At 40.4% G+C, this 15,017-nt stretch overlaps 1 protein-coding gene and 2 non-coding genes across 4 annotated transcripts in view; 1 reads left to right on the top strand and 2 right to left on the bottom strand.

Moving 5' to 3' along the window:
* USP50 (ubiquitin specific peptidase 50) overlaps positions 1–15,017 on the top strand; it is a 40,802-nt gene that overhangs the window by 17,217 nt on the left and 8,568 nt on the right. The gene's annotated exons all lie outside the window — the stretch shown is intronic.
* On the bottom strand, positions 8,580–8,681 carry LOC113910644. Its single transcript, XR_003516151.1, has one exon. It is a non-coding gene; the product is annotated as a U6 spliceosomal RNA (small nuclear RNA).
* Positions 13,066–13,173, bottom strand: LOC113910657. The gene has a single exon (XR_003516159.1). It is a non-coding gene; the product is annotated as a U6 spliceosomal RNA (small nuclear RNA).

Below are 15,017 nucleotides of genomic sequence, written 5' to 3'. Positions count from 1 at the left end.
TTGACTCATTTTGCTTAGCATAATACCCTCTAGTTCCATCCACATTGTTGCAAATGGCAAGATTTCATTTTTTTGATAGCTGAGTAGTAGTCAATTGTGTGTGTGTGTGTGTATCTCTTTTTTTAAGATTTTATTTACTTATTTGTCAGAGCAGAAGCAGGGGGAGCAGAGAAGGAGAGGGAGAAGCAGGCTCCCTGCTGAGCAAGGAGCCCAATGTGGGACTCAATCCCAGGACCCTGGGATCATGACCTGAGCCAAAGGCAGCCGCCTAACCGACTAAGCCATCCAGCCATCTCTATGCCACATCTTCTTTATTCATTCATTTGTTGATGGACAATCTGGGCTCTTTCTATAGTTTGGCTGTTGTGAACATTGCTGCTATAAACATTGGGGTGCAGGTGCCCCTTCATTTTACTACATCTGTATCTTTGGGTAAATCCCTAGTAGTGCAATTGCTGGATTGTAGGGTAGCTCCATTTTCAACTTTTTTTTTTTCATTTTCAACTGTTTGAGGAACCTCCATACTGTTTTCCAGAGTGGTTGCACCAGCTTGCATTCCCACCAACAGTGTAGGAGGGTTCCCCTTTCTCCGCATCCCCGCCAACATCTGTCATTTCCTGACTTGTTAATTTTAGCCATTCTGACTGGTGTGAGGTGGTATCTCATTGAGATTTTGATTTGTATTTGCCTGATGCCAAGTGATGTTGAGCACATTTTCATGTGTCTTTTGGCCATTTGGATGTCTTTGCAGAAAATGTCTGTTCATGTCTTCTGCCCATTTCTTGATTGGATTATTTGTTCTTTGGGTATTGAGTTTGATAAGTTCTTTATAGATTTTGGATAGTAGCCCTTTCTCTGCTATGTCCTTTGCAAATATCTTCTCCCATTCTGTTGGTTGACTTTTGGTTTTGTTTATTGTTTCCTTTGCTGTGCAAAAGCTTTTTATCTTGATTAAGTCCCAATAGTTCATTTTTACCTTTGTTTCCTTGCCTTTGGAGACATGTCCAGCAAGAAGTTGCTGCAGCTGAGGTCACAGAGGTTGCTGCCTGTGTTCTCCTCTAGGATTTTGATGGATTCCTGTCTCACATTTAGGTCTTTCATCCATTTTGAGTCTATTTTTGTGTGTGGTGTAAGGAAATGGTCCGGTTTCATTCTTCTGCATGTGGCTGTCCAATTTTCCCAACACCATTTGTTGAAGAGACTCTTTTTTTTCCATTGGATATTCTTTCCTGTTTTGTCAAAGATTAGTTGACCATAGAGTTGAGGGTCCATTTCTGGATTCTTTATTCTCTTCCATTGATCTATGTGTCTGTTTTTGTGCCAGTACCAGACTGTCTTGATGATTACAGCTTTGTAATAGAGCTGGAAGTCCGGGATTGTGATGCCACCAGCTTTGGTTTTCTTTCTCACCATTCCTTTGGCTATTCGGGGTCTTTTCTGCTTCCATACAAATTTTAGGATTATTTCTTCCAGCTCTGTGAAAAAAGTTGATGGTATTTTGATAGGGATTGCATTGAATGTATAGCTTATTCTAGGTAACATAGACATTTTAACAATATTTGTTCTTCTAATCCATGAGCATGGAATGTCTTTCCATTTCTTTGCATTGTCTTGAATTTCTTTCATCAGTGTTTTATAGTTTTCAGAGTACAGGTCTTTCACCTCTTTGGTTAAGTTTATTACTATTTTATAGTTCTGGTGCAATTGTAAATGGAATTGTTTTCTTAGTTTCACTGTATTCTGCCTCATTATTAGTGTATAGGAATGCAACAGATTACATTGATTTTTATATCCTGCAACTTTACTGAAATCATTATCAGTTCTAGTAGTTTTTTTGGTCTTTAGTTTTTTGAGTGTTTAGGGTTTTCTACATGTCATCTGCAAACAGAATTTTACTTCTTCCTTACAAATTTGGATGACTTTTATTTCTTTATATTGTCTAATTTCTGTGGCTAGGACTTCCAGTACTATGTTGAATAAAAGTGGTGAGAGTGGACATTCTTGTCTTGTTCCTGATCTTAGGGGGAAAAGCTCTCAGGTTGTCCCCATTGAGTATGATTCTGACTCTGGGTTTTCATTTATGGCATTTATTATGTTAAGATTATTGTTCCCTCTAGACCTACTTTGCAGAGTGTTTTTATCATGAATGAATATTGTACTTTGTCAAATGCTTTTTCTATATCTATTGGAATGATCATACAGTTTTCATTTATCTTATTGATGAAATGTATCATATTGATTGTTTTTGCAAATATTGAACCGCCCTTGCATCCTAATATGAAATCCCACTTGTGGGGTGCCTGGGTGGCTCAGTTGGTTAAGCGTCTGCCTTCAGCTCAGGTCATGATCCCAGGATCCTGGGATGATGCCCCACATCGGGCTCCCTGCTCAGTGGAGAGCCTGCTTCTCCCTCTCCGTTTGCCTGCCGCTCTGCCTACTTGTGCTCTCTATCTCTCTGTCAAATAAATAAAATCTTAAAAAAATAAATAAATCCCACTTGTTTGTGGTAAATTATTTAATAAGCTGTTTGATTTGGTTAATATTTTGTTGAGGATTTTGGGGTCTATATTAATGAGAGATATTGACCTGTAGTTCTCTTTGTGTGTGTGTGTGTGTGTTTAATCTGATTTTGGTATCAGGGTGATATTGGTCTCATAGAATGAATTTAGAAATTTTCCTTCCTCTTGAATTTTTTGGACTAGTTCAAGAAGAATGACATTAACTCTTCTTTACATGTTTGGTAGAATTCACCTGTGAAGCCATCTTGTCCTGGACTTCAGGTTTTGGGGAGTTTTTTGCTTACTGCTTCAATTTCATTGCTGGTGATGGATCTGTTCAAATTTTCTATTTCTTCTTCTTTAGCTTTGGTAGGTTATATGTTTCTAGATATTTATCCATTTCTTCTATGCTGTCCAATTTGTTGGCATATAGATTTTCATAATATTCTGTTACAATTGTTTATATTTCTGTGGTGTTATTTCTCCTCTTTTGTTAATAATTTTCTTTATTTGGTTCTTTTTTTCAATGAGTCTTGCTAGAGGCTTATCAATTATGTTATCTTTTCAAAGAATCAGCACCTGGTTTCATTGTTCTGTCCTATTGTTTTTTTAGTTTATCATTTATTTCTGCTCTAATCTTTATTATTTCCTTCCTTCTGCTGTTTTGGGGTTGTACTTGTTCTTCTTTTCCTAGCTACTTTTGGCCTAAGGTTAGGTTTTTGAACTTTTTCTTGCTTCTTGAGGTAGCCCTGTATTGCTATAAACTTCCCTCTTAGAACTGCTTTTGCTGCATCCCAAAGATTTTGGACCATTGTGTTTTCATTTTCATTTGTTTCCATGTAATTTTTTTATTTCTTTGATTTCTTGGTTGACCCACTCAGTGTGTACTTGCATGTTATTTAACTTCCATGTATTTGTGCTCTTTCCGGAGTCTTTCTTGTTTATTTCTAGTTTGATAGTGTTGTCAGAAAAGATGCATGGTATGCTTTGATCTTCTTGAATTTGTCGAGACTTGTTTTGTGGCCTAACATGTGATCTATTCTGGAGAATGTTCCTTGTGTACTTGAAAAGAATGTGTAGTCTGATGTCTTAGGATGGAATGTTTGCATATATCTGGAGAATCCATCTGGTCCATTGTGTCATCATTCAAAGCCATTGTTTTCTTGTTGATTTTCTGTTTAAATAATGTGTTCATTGATGTAAGAAGGGTGTTAAAGTACTTTACTATTATTATATTATTATCAATTAGTTCCTTTATGTTTGTTATTAACAGTTTTATGTATTTGGGTGCTTCTATGTTGGGTGCATAAATATGTACAATTATTATAGCCTCTTGTTGGATTGTCCCCGTTATTTTTATATAGTGTCCTTCTTTGTCTCCTGTTACAGTCTTTGTTTTAAAGTCTGTTTTGTGGGGCACCTGGGTGGCTCAGTTGGCTAAGCATCTGCTTTTGGCTCAGGTCATTATCTCAGGGTCCTGGGATCAGGCTCCCTGCTCAGTGGGGAGTCTGCTTCTCTCTCTCCCTCTGTGTGTGCTCTCTCACTTTCTCAAATAAATAAATAAATAAAATATTTTTTTAAAAATCTATTTTGTCTGATGTAAGTACTGCTACCCCAGATTTCTTTTTTTTTATTTTTTTTAAAGATTTTATTTATTTATTTGAGAGCGAGAGACAGAGATAGCGAGTGAGAACACTGAGCAGGGAGGAGAGGGAGAAGCAGGCTCCCCACCGAGCAGGGAGCCTGATGCGGGGCTCAATCCCAGGACCCTGGGATCATGACCTGAGCCGAAGGCAACCGCTTAACCGACTGAGCCACCCAGGCGCCCCACCCCAGATTTCTTTTGACATCCATTTGCCTGATAAATATTTCTGCATCCCACCGCCCCCCCCGCCCCCGCCACTTTCAATCTGCAGGTCTCTCTTGGTCTGAAATGAGTCTCTGTTTATAGGCAGCATATAGATGGGTCTTTTTTTTTTTTTTAAATCCACACTGTCATCTCATGTCTTTTGACTGGAGCATTCAGTCCATTTATATTCAAAGTAATTATTGATATGTATTTATTGCTATCTTGTCACTTGCTTTGTGGTTGTTTCCATAGGTATTCTCTGATCCTTTCTTGCTCTCTTTCATGTTTTGTTGGCTTTCTTTGATACACTTGGGTTCCTTTTTCTTTATTCTTTGCATATAAATCATTGTTTTTGATTCATGGTTACCATTAGTTTTGTATATAACATCTTCTGTAAATAGCAGTCTATATTAAGTTGATGGTCACTTAGTTTAATCCCATTCTTCTCTGCTCCCCATGTTTTAGGTATATGGTGTCATATTTTGCATCCTTTTATTTTGAGTCCCTTGATTGATTTACAGAAATATTTATTTTTACTGTTTTTGTGTTTTTTACTTTTCATACTCTCACTGATGGTCTTTCTTTCCACTCAAAGTGTCCCCTTTAATATTTCTTGTAGGGCTGGTTTAGTGGTCCTGAACTCCTTCAGTTTTTGTCTGAGAAACTCTATCTCTCCTCTTTTGAATGATAGCCTTGCTGGATAGAGTATTCTTGCCTGTAGATTTTCCTTTTCAGCACTTTGCACACCAGAGGGGGGTGACATGAGATAGTCAAAGTTCCTGCTGAAAAATCCACTTCCAGCCTTATGGGGTTTCACTTGTATGTAACTGTCTTCTTTTTCTTTAAAAAACCTTGTTATCACTACTTTTTTGCCATTTTATTTTATTTTTTTTAAGATTTTATTTGTTTATTTGAGAGAGAGAATGAGATAGAGAGAGCATGAGAGAGGGGAGGGTCAGAGGGAGAAGCAGACTCACTGCTGAGCAGGGAGCCTGATGCAGGACTCGATCCTGGGACTCCAGGATCATGACCTGAGCCGAAGGCAGTCGCTTAACCAAGTGAGCCACCCAGGCGCCCCTTTTTTGCCATTTTAATTACCTTGTGTCTTGGTGTGGACTTCCTTGCATTGAATTTTGGTGGGAATCTCTGTGCCTCCTGGACCTGGAAATCTATGTCCTTCCCCAGATTAAGGAAGTTTTCAGCTATTATTTCTTCAAATGAATTTTCGGCCCCCTTATTTCTCTCTGTTCCTTCTGAGATCCCTATAATGTGGATGTTGTTATGCTTGATGGAGTCACCGAGTTCCCTGAGACTATTCTCAATTTAAGTAATTTTCTTTCCTCTCCTTTGCTCAGCTTGGTTACTTTCCATTACTCTGCCTTCCAGATCATTAATTTGTTCCTCTGCTTCATCTAGCATGCTATTTATGCCATCCAGTGTATTTTTAATTTCATTTATTGTGTTCTTCATCTCTGACTTCTTTTTTTAATATTTATGAGATATATTTATTATTTTTCTGACCAAAGTACAATGATTTTTAAATCTCCTTAAATAACAACAACAACAACAAAAAAGGTATTTAACAACATAAAACACAAACAGGAAATTAACCATTAGATGTTTTTACTTCATACCAATCTGACATTTAGTCTAGAAAATAAACAAAAACACTTTGAAGTGTTGCTAAAATGCTAACCAAATCATTTTATCATTTACATATCTTACCCTCAGAATTATGTCAGAATAAAGCTGACAGTTCTGCCAGGATCTGAATCCCCAGTGATCCCATCCCAATCCCTGGAAGCAAAGAAGATGCCCTGCCACACAACTTTATATAAGCTGTAATAAAACAAAACCTGTTTTCTTACCTTCCTGTAGGAAATGGTCAGCCTTTTAATAAATACTAAAACACTCATAAGAGGTTGTTTACCAAACACATTTTGCAAGAACCAGCTACACAAAAAGTTCCTTTGGAATTTGGTCTGCAAATTCACTTAACAGGTTGGAAATTTAAAACCTATAAGAAAATGAGGAAGTAGGGAACTCCTAATCCTAACCTGCTGCAATTATTAAAGGGATATACACACATACTAAAAAGTTTTGCTCACAGAAGGCACAAACTATAAAAGGGCTATGCTTTTGGGCGCCTGGGTGGCTCAGTTGGTTAAGCGACTGCCTTCGGCTCAGGTCATGATCCTGGAGTCCCAGGATCGAGTCCTGCATCAGGCTCCCTGCTCAGCAGTGAGTCTGCTTCTCCCTCTGACCCTCTTCCCTCTCGTGCTCTCTATCTCTCATTCTCTCTCTCTCAAATAAATAAATAAAATCTTTAAAAAAAAAAGGGATATGCTTTTTGAGTAAAAACAAAGAACTAACTGATATCCTTTTTTGTTTTTTATCTCTGTGTTAAGGGTCTCACTGATGCCCTCCACTCTTAAGGCCAGTGAGTATCTTTGAGATCATTACTTAAGTTCTCTTATCAGGCATATCACTTGTATCCATTTCACTTTGGTCTCTTTCTGTGGTTTGGTCCTGATCTTTCATTTGGGAGATGTTTCTCTGTCTCTTCATTTTGTCTCTCTGTGTCAGGGAATTTAATTCTGTGTTAGGGAAGTCTGTGTTTAATTTAATTCTGTGTTAGGGAAGTCAGCTACTTCTCTTGTTCTTAATGGAAATAGTTCTATGAAGAAGAGGTCCTGTAGTGCCCCGCAGCACAGTGTTCCGTCCCCCAGGACCTGGCGCATCAGGGAGTGTGTCCTATGTCTGTTGTGTGTGCTCTGCTGTGGAATCATGGCCTCTCCTTCCTTTAGTCCAGTAGTCTGCAGAGGCTCTCTTTGCCTGTTGTGGGCCCTGAGGTGTGTGGTGGTCTGCTTGCAAAAGGAGACCTGCCCCACCACTGCTGGAAGTGATGTCCCCCGAGACCTGCAGTTCAGGAGATGTGGTGCTAACAGGTTTGTACTGGTCTTTTGGGGGATGCAGGACTGACGTGAGCAGGCCTGGGAAGGACAGATCTGCCCAAGCGTGGGGGGTTGGGGCTTGATTCAAGCACACTAGGAGAGTTGGTGCTGTGCTCTGTCCTGCAGGCGGCCATTGTTTATGCGGGGGTGTGTGTGGGGGGGGACACGGGGGAGGGAAACTGCGCCTGCCAGCTCCTCTCTTCCTGGAGCGGTCTCCCTGTGATCCCTGCCCCTCCAGGCCACACTCCGAGATGAGCAAATCCCTTGCCCTCCCGACTGCCCCAGGCCTTTTTCAAACTGCTGATTCTACACAGTATCTGCACAGGCTGTTTGTCCCGCTGTCTCTTTATAGAGGGCAGGGACTCTGCTTCCTAACACTCTCCAGTCTCTGCCAGGGCCAAGCCTGATGCTTTTTAAAATTCCAGGCAAGTCCTGCAGATGTTAAGTACTCACAAAATTCAGCCCCTGTCACTATCAAAGGCAAATATTTCAGAGATTCGTCCTCCCCGTTTATGGGCTCCCCAGTGTGAAGGTCTGTTTTCTGCCCTTCTCAGTGCCATCTGCTTTGCTCCCAGACCGCATCTTCACCCTTCCTGCCTTCCATGTGGCCTCTTTCCTGTCTTGAGTTGTGGAGTTTGTCCTGGCAGTCTTCGGGTTGTTTGCTGGGTGATTTATGCTGATATGGGTGTTATCTAGATGGATCTGTGGGATGAGGCCAACTTAGGGTCCTTCTAACTCCACCATTTCCCCAGCCCTCTGGGTATTAATTTTGTATCCTGTAACTTTACTGGATTCATTTAGTAGTTTTTTGGTGGAGTCATTAGGATGGTCTATGTATAGTATCATGTCATCTGCAAATAGTGACAGTTTAACTTCTTTACCAATACGGATGCCTCTTTTCTTTCTTCTTCTTGTCTGCTTGCTATGGCTAGGACTTCCAGTATTATGTTGAATAAAAGTGAGAGTGGGCATCCTTGTCTTGTTCCTGATTTTAGAGGAAAAGTTCTGTTTTTCACCATTGAATGTTAGCTATGGATTTGTCATATATGGCCTTTATTATATTGAGGTATGTTCCTTCTAAACCCACTTTATTGAGACTTTAAAATGAATGGATGTTGTACTTTGCCAAATGCTTTTTCTGCATCTATGGAGGTGATCCTGTGATTTTTATGCTTTGTTTTGTTGATGTAGTGTATCATGTTTATTGATTTGCAAATATTAAACCATCCTTGCATCTCCAGAATAAATTCCACTTGATTGTGGTGAATGATTTTTTTTTTCAGTATACAAATTGCCACAAATTTGAATGTCATTCTGACGCAGGGGCCATGCTAATCTCTATCATTCCAATTTTAGTATATGTGCTGTTGAAGTGAGCATGGTGAATAATCCTTTAACGTGTAGTTGAAAGCAGTTTCATATTTTGTGGAGGATTGTTTAAAAAGATCTTATTTACTTATTTGAGAGAGAGAGAGCATGAGAGTGCAAGCAAGGACAAGTGTTGGAGGGGTTGGGGGAAGGGCAGAGGGAGAGGGAGAAGCAGGCTCCCCACTGAACAGGGAACCTGATGCAGGACTGGATCCCAGGCCCCCAGGTCATGACCTGAGCCGAAGGCAGATGCTTAACCAACTGAGCCACCGAGGCGCTATTTTTGTGGAGGATTTTTGCCTCTGTGTTTTTCAGGGATATTGGCCTATAGCATTTTTGTGGTGACTTTGGTTTTGGTATCAGGATGATCCTGGTTTCATAGAATAAATTTGGAAGCTTTCCTTCCTCTTCTATTTTTTTGGAATAGTTTGAGAAGAATGGGTATTACTTTCTTTAAATGTTGGGCAGAATTCCCCTGTGAAGCCATCTGGTCTGGGACTTTTATTTTTTGGTAGTTTTTTTTGTTTGTTTTTGGTTTTTTTGAAGATTTTATTTATTCATTTGAGCGAGAGCATGCGTGTAAGCACAAGCGGGGGCGGGGGAGGCAGAGGGAGAAGCAGACTCCTGCTGAGCAGGGAGCCAGATGCAGGGCCTGGAGATCACGACCTGAGCTGAAGGCAGATGTTCAACCAACTGAGCCACCCAGACGCCCCTTTGGTAGATTTTTGAACACCGGGTCACTTCTGTTACTAGAGATTGGTCTCTTCAGGTTTTCTATTTCCTCCTGATTCAATTTTGGAAGATTATGTTTCTAGGAATGTATCCATTTCTTCTAGGTTGTCTAATTTGTTGGCATATAATATTTTCTTATAACCCTTTGTGTTTCTGTCATGTTGGTTGGTACTCCTTTCGTTTCTCATTTTATTTATTTGGGTCCGTTCTTTTTTTTTTTTTTTTCTTGACGAATCTGGCTAAGGGTTCATCAATTTTATCTTTTCAAGGAACCAGCTCTTGGTTTCATTAATTTTTTTCTATTTAAAAAAATCTCTATACCTTTATTTCTGCTCTGATCTTTACTATTTTCTTCCTTCTACTAACCTTGGGCTTTATTTGTTGTTTTCTAGTTCCTTTAGGTGTAAAGTTAGGTTGTTTGAGGTTTTTCTTGTTCCTTGAGGCAGGACTGTATTACTATAAATTTCCCTCTTAGAACTGCTTTTGCTGCATCCCAAAGATTTTGGACCATTTGTGTTTTCATGTATTTTTTCTTTATAACTTCTTTGATTGCTTCATTGACCTATTGGTTGTTTAGTATCATGTTTATTAGCCTCCCCATGTTTTGTGTTCTTTCCAGTTTTTTTCTTGTGATTGATTTCTATTTTTATACTGTTGTAGTCTGAAAAGATGCATGGTATGGTTTCAATCTTCTTAAATTTACTGCCTTTTTTTGTGGCCTATCATATGATCTATTCTGGAGAATATTCTGTATGTACTTGAAGGTGTATTCTGTTTTTGTTTTTTTTTAAAGATTTTATTTATTTGAGAGAGAGAGAATGAGAGAGAGACAGCATGAGAGGGAAGAGGGTCAGAGGGAGAAGTAGACTCCCTGCTGAGCAGGGAGCCCGATGTGGGACTCGATCCCGGGACTCCAGGATCATGACCTGAGCCGAAGGCAGTTGCTTAACCAACTGAGCCACCCAGGCACCCGGTGTATTCTGTTTTTATATGGTATGTTTGTATATATCTGTTATGTCCATCTCATCTAATGTTTCAAAGACATGGTTTCCTTATTGGTTTTTTTTTTTTCTTCCTGGATGATCTATCCATTGATGTAAGTGGGGTTTTAAGGTTCTCTACTATTATTGTATTATTATCAATTTATCTCTTTATGTCAATATTTGCTTTATATATTTAGATACTTCACTGTTGGGTGCATAGGTATTTACAATTGTTGTGTCCTCTTGTTGGATTGATCCCTTCACTGTTATCTGAAGTTGTGTGGGCCTGGAATATTCCAGCATGCTTTGCACCTGTCACCTTGGCATAAATACTAGAGCTATTGTGAGCGCTTAACCGGGGGGGTTCCAGTGTGTACTGGCTTTGGCCGCCTCGGTGGGACAGCTGGGGCTGGTATGGGCTGGGCCTGGGGACAGGCCTGTTAGGGTGCCTGAAATGTGCACTGGTCTATGCTGTCAGGGTGGAAGGCAGCATAAATTGTGTCCATCAGCCCCTCCCACCCGGAGAGTGTTCTTGCAACAATCCTGCTGTTTGGCAGAGTTTTAGGGCTGGCTCTTTTACATGCTGGTTGCTCTCTTAAACTGCTGTTTTTGTTTTTGTTTTTCCTGTGTCCAAGGATAGGAATCTGTTCCTGGTCCCTCAATACTATCCCTCCCCATAGACCCTTCATTAAAGGGTCTCCATTTCTCTTGCTGTTCTCTTTTGCTGTTCTTCTGTTGTGCAAAAACTGTTCAGTTGGCCCTCAGTTCTTCAGGAGGAGTTGCTTTATAATAGATGTAATTTGGTGTGTTCTGTGGAGAAAATGAATTCCGTCTTCCTACATCACCATCTTGGATCAGATCTTCCCTGGCTGAATTATTTTTTATTCTGTTTCTTTAAGGGTGAGGACTCAGTTTCCTATTTCCGTCTGGCTTTCCTAGCATTAAGTCCCACTGATTTTTGAAGCTCCCAAAGTGAATCCCCACTGGTTCTCAAAGCCAGATGTTAGGAACTCATCTTCCCAGGGCAGGTCCCCAGTGCTAGGGATGCCTGGTGTGGGGTCTGATCCTCTCCCTTCTCTGTGCTTGTGGTGTCCCTCCTGTTTGTGGTTAGTCCTGCCAGAGGTCGGTTGTCTCCATACCTCCTACCCTTTTTGATGTGGCCTTCTCTAGATTAACTGTGGTGGGTCTGTTCTTCTTGTCTTCAGGTCATTTTCAGAGTTCATTGTATAGATGTAGCTGTTATCTTGTTGTGTCTGTGGGTCAAGGTGAGCTCAGGATCCTCCAATCCACCATCTTCTCTGACTCCCTTTAATGTTTGCTTTATATATCTGGTTGCTCCTCTACTGGGTACATAGATATTGACAATTGTTATGTCCTCTTGTTGGATTAATCTCTTATTAGGTAAAGCCCTTCCTTGTCTCTTTGTGTGATACAAGTATTGCCACGCCAGACTTTTTGTTTTCATTTACATGGAATATCTTTCTCCATCCCTTCACTTTAAGTAGTTTTTATTTTTTTAGATTTATTTATTATTTTTTTTTTATTGAAGATTTTATTTGACAGAGAGCAACATAGCAAGAGAGGGAACACAAGCTGGGGGAGTGGGAGAGGGAGAAGCACGCTCCCCGCTGAGCAAGGAGCCCGATACGGGGCTCGATCCCAGGACCCTGGGACCATGACCTGAGCCGAAAGCAGATGCTTAAAGACTGAGCCACCCAGGTGCCCCTAGATTTTATTTTTAAGTAATCTCTACACCCAACATGGGGCTCAAACCTACAACCTTGAGATCAAGAGTCACACACTATACCGACTGAGCCAAGCACCCCATTCTGTGTCTTTAGGTCTGAGGTGAGACTCTTGTTAGGCAGCCTATAGATGGGGCTTATTTTTCATCCATTCAGTCATGCCGTCTTTTGATTGGATCATATAGTGCATTTACATTTGAACTGTCAATAGGTATGTACTTACTGCTATTTTTTTAATTGCTTTCTGATTGTTTTGTAGTTCCTCTCTATTCCTTTCTTCTTCTCTTGCTCTCTGACTTTATTCAGTGTTAGGCTTGGACTCCTTTATTTTTTGTGTATCCTAAGTTTTTGGCTTGTGGTTACCACGAGGTTCATATATAACATCCTATGTATATAGCAGTCTTTTTTTTTAAGATTTTATTTATTTGACAGAGACATAACAAGAGAGGGAACACAAGCAGGGAGAGGGAGAAGCAGGCTTCCCACTGAGCAGGGAGCCCGATGTGGGACTCGATCCCAGGACCCTGGGACCATGACCTGAGCCAAAGGCAGACGCTTAATGACTGAGCCACCCAGGCACCCCTGTATATAGCAGTCTATATTAAGTTGTGATGGTTAAGTTTGAACACATTCTAAAAGCACATTTTACTCCCCCCTCCAAGTTTTATGTATATCCATGTTCTATTTTACATCTTTCTTATATTCCTTGAGTAATTTTTGTAGATATAATTTATATCTAAATAGAATTTTTACTACTTTCGTGTTTTAACCTTTATTCTAGCTTAGTGACTGATCTACTACCTTTTCTGTGTGTTTGCTTTTTTACCTGTGAAAATTTTTCCTTTCATAATTTTCTTCTAGTTTATGGCCTTTTTTCACTTAAGTCTCTAACCTTGCTTGTAAGGCTGGTTTAGTGGGGAGGAACTCCTTTCACCCTTGTTTGGGGAAACTCTAATGAATTTGCCTGTCATCCTCATGCAGAGGCCATGCTAAACTTCTCTGTCATGCTGCAGTGTTTAATATATGCAGTGCCGAGGTGAGCACCTCATCTCCCTTTCACTTCTGAATGATAACCTTACTGGGTGGAGTATTCTTCACTGCAGGTTTTTTCCTTTCAGCATTTTGAGGATATCAGGACAATCCCTTCTGGCCTGCAAAGTTTCTGCAGAAATGTGGGTTTTCTTTCTGGTTGCTTTTAAGATTTTTCTCTTTGCTTTTGTTGTTCTGCAGTATTATTTTTATTTACCCTTGGTTTATTTCCCAAATTTGAAAATTCATGACTTTTGTTTCCAGTCATTATCACTTTTAATATGGTCTTGCTCCTATAATATACTCTTTTCTTTTAGAACTTCTAAGCATACACTGAATCTTCTTCAATTTTTTTTTTTTTTAAAGATTTTATTTATTTGACAGAGAGAGAGAGAGCACAAGTAGGCAGAACAGCAGGGAGAGGGAGAGGAAGAAGCATGCTCTCTGCTGAGCAGGGAGCCTGATGTGGGGCTCGATCCCAGGACCCTGGGATCATACCTGAGCCGAAAGCAGGCGCTTAACCACCTGAGCCACCCAGGCGCCCCTGAATCTTCTTCAATTTTTCATCACTACTGTGTTCAGGATAATTTCCTTAGTTTCATTTTTATAGTTTATTCATTGTCTTGCCAATTCTATGTACTATTTAATTTCCACACCAACTTTTTTATACTGAATTTTTAAGTATTTTTCATTTCTGGAAGTTCTCGTTAGTTTTTTGTTAGCTTCCTCAAGTATCTATCACTTTATTATTTTATTTTTTTAAAGATTTCATTCATTTATTTGACAGCACAAGCAGGGGGAGCTGCAGGCTGAGGAAGAGGGAGAAGCAGGCTCCCCACTGAGCAGGGAGCCCGATGTGGGGCTCAATCCCAGGATCCCGGGATCATGACCTGAGCTGAAGGCAGCCACTTAACTGACTCAAGCCATCCAGGCACCCTTATCACTTTTTTTTTTAAGATTATTTATTTATTTATTTGACAGAGAGAGACACAGCGAGAGAGAGAACACAAGCAGGGGGAGTGGGAGAGGGAGAAGCAGGCTTCCCGCTGAGCAGGAAGACCCATGTTGGGCTCGATCCCAGGACCCTGGGATCATGACCTGAGCTGAAGGCAGACGCCCAACGACTGAGCCATCCAGGCGCCCCTATCAATCATGCTTTTTTTTGGAGTCTTTATTTGGTAAATCTATTATCTAAAGTCCTCGGGAGGGGTTGTTAATCATGCCATTTATTGCCTTCTGACTTTTACTCATGGGAGTTTGTTTCCATGTGTGTTCTGTAATTCCGAACTGTGAGCTGAACATCATTGCAGTTTTATATGTATGTATCCCATACAGCCTGAATTAGGCACACCTATCTGGAAACAGAATGTAATTCTCTTTCCTTTTGCCAAATGTCACCCAAATAATTCTCAAAATAACCCCCAGAATAAATTCACAGGCTTCTGAGGCCATGTAGGTAGTGTAATTTTGAATCTCCAGTAAGTCTGTGGTAACAAATTCCCGGAATGACTTAGTCTCTGCACCAAGAGCATAAGCTAAGACAAGTACTAGTTTATTCTTTACTGAGGGTGAGTCTCTTTTTTTTTTTTTTTTTTTTAAAGATTTTATTTATTTATTTGAGAGAGAGAGAATGAGAGATAGAGAGCACGAGAGGGAAGAGGGTCAGAGGGAGAAGCAGACTCCCTGCTGAGCAGGGAGCCCGATGCGGGACTCGATCCAGGGACTCCAGGATCATGACCTGAGCCGAAGGCAGTCGTTCAACCAACTGAGCCACCCAGGCGCCCGAGGGTGAGTCTCTTTAAGAATCTTGGGTATGTGTATGGCTCTCAGTCCAAAGCCTCGCCTTGCAGAAACCTAAG

This window comes from Zalophus californianus, chromosome 6 (assembly GCF_009762305.2).
Source record: "Zalophus californianus isolate mZalCal1 chromosome 6, mZalCal1.pri.v2, whole genome shotgun sequence".
NCBI lineage: Eukaryota > Metazoa > Chordata > Mammalia > Carnivora > Otariidae > Zalophus > Zalophus californianus.
The sequence above is the reverse complement of the archived record's forward strand: the minus strand, read 5'-3'. Positions and strand labels throughout refer to the sequence as shown.